We start from the raw sequence: 10,111 nt of genomic DNA on the forward strand, positions 1-10,111 counted from the left end.
AGAAATAATTTAATTTGTCAGTTTTCACGCGAAAGCGGAACGTGCCATGTCACGCATCATGACAAGCTAGTTCACAAACTTGAGGGGTCTTGAAATAATAAGACCATGCTATTTACAGTTACAATGTTAGTCATTGGGAGCTCAATGTCTCTTAGCAGCGCACATTAATAATTTAATGTACTTTTGCATCTGAGAAATATTTTATATACCGGCCGTTTTTGAACTTCGTTAACCCAAACACAAAGCTATCTTGATCAAACTTACTGTAAACCCATTTTGATCCCTTGAAGTATGTTTTCAGCAATTTACTATTGGCTACACATAGCCTAAGTGTTTGAGATAGGCTGGGTGGGGAAAGGAAATTCAAATTATTGTACATCTATACAGTATGCTTTAAAAACTAAAACCTTTATTTACAGTATAACCTGCATTTTTCTCTTGGGACTTTCTCTGACATTTCATTGTCCATCCACTGCCTTACTGTGTCCAAGTCACAGCCATCTTAAAAATAAGAAAAATAAGTTTGTAGCTTTCAACTGAAATATCAAACCACACTTGAAAGTAATTATTATAGTTTCAGTTTCCACTTTATATATCCTGAAGTAACAAAACTTAATAATTTTTTGTCACACTTGTACTTAACAATTTAGTAATTATTTTTCAAACTGTAAATGTACAATTATGTACCCAAAGAAAGTCAACAGTTTAAAGTCAATATCTACTATGCCTTCATCAGTTGACTCTCTTTTTACAACATGTTACTAGCATTAAATGGTCTGGTTTTCTTTTGGATGGAAAATAATATTTATGTGGACCACACTGGTAAATTAGCAACACTAATGTTAGCCAGGAGAAGCTGTTGCGAACTAAATAACAGCAGAATACAGTTTATGAAGTAGAATCCATATGAAAATTAGCCATGTGGAATTTTTCGTAGTGAGCCAATGACGTCACTTCCTGTAATTTGAGCCTTAACTTCCGGAACAAGGCCAAGTAATGGCGGCCGTGAAATCTCGAATAAAAAGCTAAAAAAAAAAAATACTTCCAATCGCCGTAAAGGATTGAAATTTGGTAACATGAGTAAGAAGGTCATATTCTACACGAAAATGCAAAAAGATAGAAAATGAAATTTTCGTCACAGGGGTACTTTAATATGGCATACAGTGAAGGAATCTGCAAAACAATAATTTTCATTGAACATGAGACTGAAAGAATATAGCTATGATCCTCCTAGCCAGACAACCTAATGTCTTCTTGCCTGGATTGCCGTTCTAAGCAAGCCACAACAGTCACAGACAAACAAAGGTCATCAACATGACTTGATGATCTTAGTTTTTGCAGGTGCTTTAGCTTAAATGCAAAAACTAAAAATTCTTGTATAACCTGTTGAAAATGTGTCCATAAGATTTCAACAGTGTACAATGTATTAAAGGACAGTAAAATATTATAATATTATTGTCTTGAGTACAGATGGCACTTTGCTATGTCAAGCATTAAGTTTACAGGCATTACTGCTGATTGAGAGTCTGCCTCTTCCCCTTAAGGTTACCCGGTACCTTCAGATGTACAAGCGATGTAGCGCGTCCGGTTTAAACTGTAGATACCTGAACCCTTATATCAAATTAAAGCTTATAGAGCTGGCTATACAACTAAGCCAAGAATTTTGAAATAAAATGAATTGCCCAATTTTTAGCGCTGTTTTCTCGAATAAATTTTTTTCACTTGGAGGAGCCACTTCAAAGAGCTAAAACTCAAAAGGAATTTGTTCGTTTGCCTTCAAATTTGGACAGTAGCTAGTTTAACATATAAACAACAAACACGTCTCCGCGAATTTTTTCTTTCGAAATATTTTTTCTCCGAGAGCGATTTTTGTACAATAACTCCACATTTTTTTCATTCTATTTCGAAAATGCTCTATAACTTTTCACTGCGATTGAATATGGCAAAACGCAGACACGTTTTTTTAGCGCTTTGGGTCCGGAAACTGAGGAAAAAATTAAATTAGCAAAAAACAAAATTCACTTTGAATTGTAACTTTAAGAGCGGCTGCCAGTAAGAATCGAGAACTGCTTTTTAGCGACCACTTGGTAGAATTTCTGATATTTCGTCTCAAGATATCCTTGGATTAACTATTTTCGAAAATCATATTTTAAAGTTCCGAGGTATTTTATTTTGTGAGAAAATTGCAAGAGTTTGAAATGTAGCCTAGGTGCGGTCACGGGCCGATGAAAACCGCGAAAATTTAGGTCAAAGGACGAAGCCCCGTTCACGGTGTAAAATAACTCAATGAACTTGAAACTTGACACAAAACCTAGGCCAACCATTTCACAAGAAAATTAATGCAATAAACATTCCAAACTCGCTGGCTGCTTTCTAAAGCAGGCAGATTTGTGACGCTACTCACAATGGCCTTCAAACTAATGCCTATTTTCATTAAAATAAAAGTGTTTCTGATATGTAATTTTCTGTAAATTAAATCTCATATCTCGAAAGACGAAGAAAAGAACTTTATTTGTTCCACGTTTCAAGCTCTGATTCAAACTCTTTCCCACTCAAGGAAGATCGAATATGCGTGCGATACTTACGGCTCGCAATTCACTTCACGAATTATGAGATCAGAACCGATTCACAAACACTTGACATCTGGAGCCCGTGAATGTTTCCAAACATCACATATTGGTCCCTAAAACTAATCAGACTGACTGAAGACAGCCATTCAATGTTTTCCGATCCCAGATTTCTTTCCTATTCTGCTCTAAAATAATATATTTAGTCCGGTCAATTAGCCTACGGAACATGTGCAACAAATTTGCATACCATTTCGATGTTGAGGAAAAAGTAGTGCAAATCAAACTCGTTCTCAATTCCTTTCGTTTTACGTTTGAAACACGATTTAAAATCGTCACTCGATTTAACGATCGATTGAATCGTCACTCGATTTTACGATCGAGTGAATTGAGACTCCAGTAAGAAAAAAGAATCCAGAAAAAACAAGAAAAGAAAGATAGAAGGGAAAAAAGAAAGAATGAAAGAAAGAAAGAAAGAAAGAAAGAGAGAAAGAAAGAAAGAAAGAAAGAAAGAAAGAAAAAAGGAAAGAAAGAAAGAAAGAAGGGAGGAAAGAAAGAAAGAAGAAAAGAAAGAAAGAAAGAAAGAAAGAAAAAAAGAAAAGAAAAAAAAACACGAAAGAATAAAGGAAAGAAAGAAAAAAGAAAAGAAAGAAAGAAAGAAAGAGAGAAGGAAAGAAAGAAAGTAAGAAAAAAAGAAAGAAGGAAAGAAACAAACAAACAAAGAAAGAAAAAAAGAAAGAAGGAAAGAAAGAAAAAAAGAAAAAAAGAAAGACAGACAGACAGAAAGAAGAAAGAAAGAAAGACAGACAGACAGACGAAGAAAGAAAGAAAGACAGACAGAAAAAAAGAAAAATGAAAGAAATACAGACAGACAGACCGACAGAAAGAAAGCAAGAAAGGAAGAAAGACAGACAGAGAGAAGAAAAGAAAAAAAAGGAAGAAAGAAAGGCAGACAGACAGAGAGAAAGAAAGAAACAAACACAGAAAGAAAGACAGAAAGAAAAAAAAAGAATGAAAGAAAGACAGACAGACAGTCAGACAGACAGAAAGAAAGACAGGCAGACAGACGGACAGAGAGAAAGAAAGAAAGACACAGACAGACAGACAAACAGAAAGAACGAAAGGAAGAAAGAAAGACAGAAAGAAAGAAAGAAGGAAAAAAAGAAACAAAGACAGACAGAAAGGAAGAAAGAAAGACAGAAAGACAGACAGAAAGGAAGAAAGAAAGACAGACAGACAGAAAAAAAGGAAGAAAGAAAGATAGACCGACAGACAGACAGACAGACAGACAAACAGAAAGGAAGAAAGAAAGAAAGAAAGAAAGAAAGAAGGAAAAAAAGAAAGAAAGACAGAAAGACAGACAGAAAGGAAAAAAAAACCAGAAATAAAGAAAGAAAGAAAGGAAGAACGAAAGAAAGACAGACAGAGAGACAGACAGACAGAAAAAAAAGAATAAAGAAAGAAAGACAGACAGGCAGACAGACAGACAAAAAGAAAGAAAGACAGACAGACAGAAAGAAAGAAAGAAAGAAAGAAAGAAAGAAAGACAGACCGACAGACAGACAGAAAGAAAGAAAAAAAGAAAGACAGACCGACAGAAAGAAAGAAAGAAAGAAAGAAAGAAAGAAAGAGGGAAAGAAAGAAAGACAGACAGACAGAGAGAAACAAAAAAAGAAAGAAAGAAAGAAAGACAGACAGACAGGCAGACAGACGGGCAGACAGACAGACAGAAAGAAAGAAAGAAAGACAGACTGACAGACAGACAGAAAGAAAGAAAAAAAGAAAGACAGACAGACAGACAGACAGAAAGAAAGAAAGAAAGAAAGACAGACTGACAGACAGGCAGAAAGAAAGACAGACACACAGAAAGAAAGAGAGAAAGACAGACAGAAAGAAAGAAAGAAAGAAAGAAAGAAAGAGAGACAGACAGACAGAAAGAAAGAAAGAAAGAAAGACAGACAGACAGACAGACAGACAGACAAAAAGAAAGAAAGACAGACAGAAAGAAAGAAAGAAAGACAGACCGACAGACAGACAGAAAGAAAGAAAAGAAGAAAGACAGACAGACAGACAGAAAGAAAGAAAGAAAGAGAAAAAGAAAGACAGACAGAAAGAAAGAAAGAAAGACAGACAGACAGACAGAGCGAAACAAAAAAAGAAAGAAAGAAAGAGAGACAGACAGGCAGACAGACAGACAGACAGAAAGAAAGAAAGACAGACCGACAGACAGACAGAAAGAAAGAAAGAAAGAAAAAGAGAAAGAAAGACAGACCGACAGACAGACAGAAAGAAAGAAAAAAAGAAAGACAGAAAGACAGACAGAAAGAAAGAAAGAAAGAGAGAAAGAAAGACAGACAGAAAGAAAGAAAGAAAGAAAGAAAGGAAGGAAGGAAAAAAGAAAGACAGACAGACAGAGAGAAACAAAAAAAGAAAGAAAGAAAGACAGACAGACAGACAGACAGACAGACAGACAGAAAGAAAGAAAGAAAGAAAGAAAGAAAGAAAGGAAGAAAGAAAGACAGACAGACAGACAGAAAGAAAGAAATAAAGGAAGACAGAAAGACAGATAGACAGACAGAAAGAAAGAAAGAAAGAGAGAAAGAAAGAAAGACAGACAGAAAGAAAGAAAGAAAGAAAGAAAGAAAGAAAGAAAGAAAGAAAGAAAGAGCTTGTTCACTGTAGATAGCTGAGTCACAGGCGCGTTGATTGTTGGAAGATATCCAACAACATCTTGCATAACCGGTTCATGGCTACGAGACTTGATGTTGTGGCCTCTCCAGCTGGGAGTATGCTGATTTTTTCCTTCAAGCAGTCTTGAAATGAACCAAACTAGGTCCTTTCGTCTAGAAATCTGCTCCTGGCCACCATAATCCATCGTGGCTGCTCTGAGGGGTTGCGGTCCTTCTCTTTCTCCTGCGATATATTCAGCTAGGGGCTGGACTTCCTGTGTGATGGTCCTCTGCTTGCCTTTCCCGACAACAGGAGGCTGAGGGCTGGGGAGTTGTGGTCCATACACCTTTGGTTGAACAGCAATTCCATTCACGATGAGTAGTTCCTCCCCCCGTGAGTGTCACCTCTAATCTGTCGATATTGTCCCACGCCAGGTTGGTAAACACGTTCGGTTGAATAACAGCTGGAAGAACTACTCTCTGATTTAAGTTTGCTGCCATCTTCTGCAGACACAAAGCTGTGTCATTTTCTTCTAGTTGGGTATAGGACACACCATGTCCTAGTCTATTCAGCATTTGTATGAGTTCTACATTCCCGGTCAGCGTTTTCACCCCATATGACGACAGAATGCGTTTAGGAGGTTTGCTCTGGCCACATGACGTGGCATAGATGAGGTCTTGGCTGAAAGAGCTGACCAACATCTTAATTCTTGTGGAAAGATCAGTTGCGTTGCTGTCTCCAGTGAGTACACCGGTAAAGAATCGGCTGAGGCATTCTGGAATGGGGAATTTGCCTGGTATAACATCATCTGGATGAATTGGCCATGGTGTGTTGTACTTCGTATCCAAGATGGATCGTCGGATATAGGCAGAACATTTAGCAACGACATTTGCAATATCAGTGCTCGTTTCAAGCTTATTGAGCTCGAGTTCCTTTTCCAGAGCAATTTTTTCTTTAACTGTTTCCCTGAGACTTAGGTTACATTGCAAAACAAGCAATTTTCCATTGCTATTGGGGAAAATATCTAAGCTTGAACCAAACTCTTCCTCGATTTTTCTTCTCATGTGCTTTTTAGTAGATTCACTGAGTTTCTGCAGTCCTCTTGACTGGGCAAAGAGTTCGAGCTTACTTGTCAGATGAGTCATGTTGACTGCTGTCTGCTTTGCCATCACCTCCTCTCGTATGTAATCAAAGAGATCAGAGAAAGCACAGTTCTCCACATCATCTTCTGGATCTGGGGGAAGGTTGTGGTCAAGTGATTTCCTATCTGGACGGGTGTAATTTCGGTAACAAGACCTATGGTACTGGGCTTCAGCGGCAACAATATCCCGACTGGTCAGGCCTATGATCTTCTCATCATATTTTCTAAGTGCAGTCTCTCGCAACGTCTGGCCGACACGTAACTGAGTAGCCGTCACCAACTTTTCTTTTACGCAGTTGACATACTTTTCCTTTCCGAAAAATATACACCCCTCCTCCAAAATTCTAGCGTCTGATGGAGTTCCTCTTTTCCGTGGCCTTTCTAACAATTGTTCGTCTTGCTCAGTTTGCTTAATGCATTCTACATTTCGCTTCAGTAGGGTAAAGATACTCCTACACCTTCGGTGATAGTAAACAGGCGGCACCTCCCCTTCCTTTGCATTCCTCGCTAAATCAAGTAGTGCCTCGTGTTTTCGCACCTTAGCTGCTTCCAGAAGGCTTGGCCAAGAATCATAATTTTGGGGTGTTGTTAAACGCTCATTTGGTTTCATTTGTTCTTCCTTCCTTATGAATGATACAAAATATATTTCAATCAAATATTAAATCTCAATGCCTACATTACACACTTTAATAGTCAGAAGGGTCGTTTATGTAATTTTGTGGTTTGTTTTTGACAAAAATCAAGCTTACCTGACACAAACCCACTTGAGGCTGTGACACGATGAATTGTGGTCAGTGGCTGGGACTGAAGTAAAAACATTCAAAATGGAATCAGCATACAAGAAAACGTACTTTGGCATAGGTTTTGTGCCTCCCGTGGTATTATAACCATAGAACTGCCCCTGAGGGGGGGGGGGGGGGTGGGGTAGGGTAAGCCCGCCAAGAAGTGCACTTTTGGTTAGGTCGCCAATTTAAAAAAAAAAATGTGTCCTAACCAAGTTTTTTTGGACGCTCTTTCGAACGGCAACATTCCTGATTGAAAATTCCGTCCTACTAAAATCGTCACTTCGCTTCCCCGTCCATATAGGGGTGAGTATTTGACTTTGCCTTCGTCAGAGTCGAGTAAACACATTGAAAATGGAATCAGCATACAGGAAAACCTACTTCGGGATAGGTTTTGTGCCTGCAGTGGGACAAAGGTCATAGAACTGCCCCCGAGGGTTAGGGTTAGGGTTAGGGTTAGAGACAAAGAAGGTGATGTGAGGAGGACCCTCTTAGAAGCTAAAGAAATACACTTATTAGGGGACTAGGTTCAGTGGACTCTGTCTGCTACCAGTCCCCTTATAAGAGTATTTTTTTTTTATTTAGGTGAGTCCTCCTCACACCACCATTTTTCGTAGTCGAAAGACGTCTTCACACTACGACTTTCCTGATGGATTTCGATGTAATTGCTTGGCTGAGACGTGTGTCGAAATTGGAACACGTTCTCGTAAAATCCGGGTTTTCCATCCTGTCTGGTAAGGAACTTACAGTGAATATAGTGAATTTTCCCAAAAAATGGGAGAATTCTGATTTTTGTGATGAGTTTTGATGTTTTTGCTCGTGCTGAGACGTGTGTTAAAATTTGAACATGTTCCCGTAAAATCTGAGGTTAAGGTTAGTGAGGTACTTACAGTGCGTATAGTGACAAATATTTAAAAGCGTTAAATTATGGGATGTCGTGGCTTAAATGGCTTTTTAAGATGTCGCCAATCATTTGGCATGACTTACTAACGATTTGGCTGGTTGTGGGTTAGATTTTCAAAAATTTCATTTTTTTCGCGCTTTTTTTCTGTCTACCGTATGATGTAGTCTCCTTATGATCGTTTGGGGGTTATAGTGTGGGCAGGTTGGTCGCGAAGGTTCCGAGAGGAGCTGGCTAGTAAACCCTGTCCCTTATGTTCCAAGGCGGCCAGGCTGAGAAATAGAGGGCAGAATTGACTAACGGGCAAGGAAAGTTGGGCTTATAGCTTTCCTTTCGAAGGAGGGAAAAAATGGTGCCCAAATGCATTGTCACTGTAGTGGCAGGCAGAGCGTAGATGGAAGTTGTGTACGCTAGGCTTTGGCTAATGATGGAGGCAAAAGAGCAGGAGGATATTTTCCTTCGCAGAAGCACTTTTCTTGCCTTCCTTCAGCGCTTGAATACGTAAGCATGGAATAATGGAATAGGACTTTGGTTCTATTTTGTTGGTTTCTGGAACCGAAGTAATGATTAAGAGAGAGAATTGGGGGCCATCGTATTTCATTGTCAGAGGTGAAATTCTTGGAATTACGAAAGACGAACTACTGCAAAAGCATTTGCCAAAAGTGTTCATTAATCAAGAACGAGAGATACCGTCCTAGTTCTAACCATAAACGATGCCAACTAGGGATCAGAGGGTGTTATTGGATGACACCTTTGGCACCTTATGGGAAACCAACGTTTTTGGGTTCCGGGGGAAGCATGGTTGCAAAGCTGAAACTTAAAGGAATTGACGGAAGGGCACCACCACGAGTGGAGCCTGCGGCTTAATTTGACTCAACATGGGGAAACTCACCAGGTCCAGACATAGTGAGGATTGACAGATTGAGAGCTCTTTCTTGATTCTATGGGTGGTTGTGCATGGCCGTTCTTAGTTGGTGGAGTGATTTGTCTGGTTAATTCCGTTAACGAACGAGACCTTAACCTGCTAAATAGTTACGCAAATCCCGATTCGCGGTTAACTTCTTAGAGGGACTGTTGGTATGCAACCAAAGTCAAGAAGTGAATAACAGGTCTGTGATGCCCTTAAAAGAGTCTCTGAGACTTGTTTATTGAGTGAACTGTACGCAATCTCTTAGGGGTCGGTCTTCGTGCCGTTAAATGGTCGTCCGCCCGCCGCTTGGCGTGCGTTCGGTCAGCCCCGACTTTATGTTTAGTCAGTCTGAGAACCAATAGTGTTGGAAAACAAAAAAGGGAGAAACAACTTTTAACGGTAGATCTCTTGGCTCACGCATCGATGAAGAACGCAGCCAGCTGCGATAAGTAGTGAGTGTCGGATATCATCCAACGCACTAGAGTGTGCTACATTGAGGCGTCACGGCACACTTATGCCGCCGTGTCCCTTGAAAAGCAGAGAGACTCGCATCGTGCGTGGTTCTGCACCCCCATGCGAAGGCTAAAAATCCATTTGGTCCTTGGCTGGGTGAGTGTCTGGAGCGCGCGCAGAGTCCCACGACAAAAACATATCTGGACCTCAGGTCAGGCAAGGCTACCCGCTGAATCTAAGCCTATTAACAAGCGGAGGAACAGAAACTAACAAGGGTTCCCCTAATAACGGCGATTAAAGCGGGAAGAGCTCAAATTTGGAATCTCCGAGGCCTAAACGCTTCGGCGAGTTGTAGTTGCGACAAGCACTTTCTCGGCGGACCGACCATGCCTAAAATGCTTGGAACAGCACGTCGCAGAGGGTGACAACCCCATCTGTGGCGCGGACGGCCGCTCACGATGTGCTTTCGAAGAATCGGGTTGTTTGACAATGCAGCCCAAAACGGATGGTAAACTCCATCCAAAGCTAAATACTGGCGTGAGACCGATAGCGAACAACTACCCTATAAAAATAATTGTTGATTGATGTTTTTAAGGCAGGAGAGGCTTGACTGTGGCTTGGTCTCCCGGGGTCTCTCTCGTCTTCTTTTTTATAAAAATAAATTGATTGGTGTTTTTAAGGCGGGAG

The 10,111-nt window shown here is 39.9% G+C and overlaps 1 pseudogene; it reads left to right on the forward strand.

Moving 5' to 3' along the window:
- Positions 1 to 9,359: 9,359 nt before the first annotated feature.
- LOC146486011 (5.8S ribosomal RNA) lies at positions 9,360 to 9,499 on the forward strand (annotated as a pseudogene).
- The last annotated feature ends 612 nt before the right edge of the window (positions 9,500 to 10,111 follow it).

Source organism: Pavona decussata, unplaced genomic scaffold, assembly GCF_977016875.1.
Source record: "Pavona decussata unplaced genomic scaffold, jaPavDecu1.1 SCAFFOLD_22, whole genome shotgun sequence".
Classification (NCBI taxonomy): domain Eukaryota; kingdom Metazoa; phylum Cnidaria; class Anthozoa; order Scleractinia; family Agariciidae; genus Pavona; species Pavona decussata.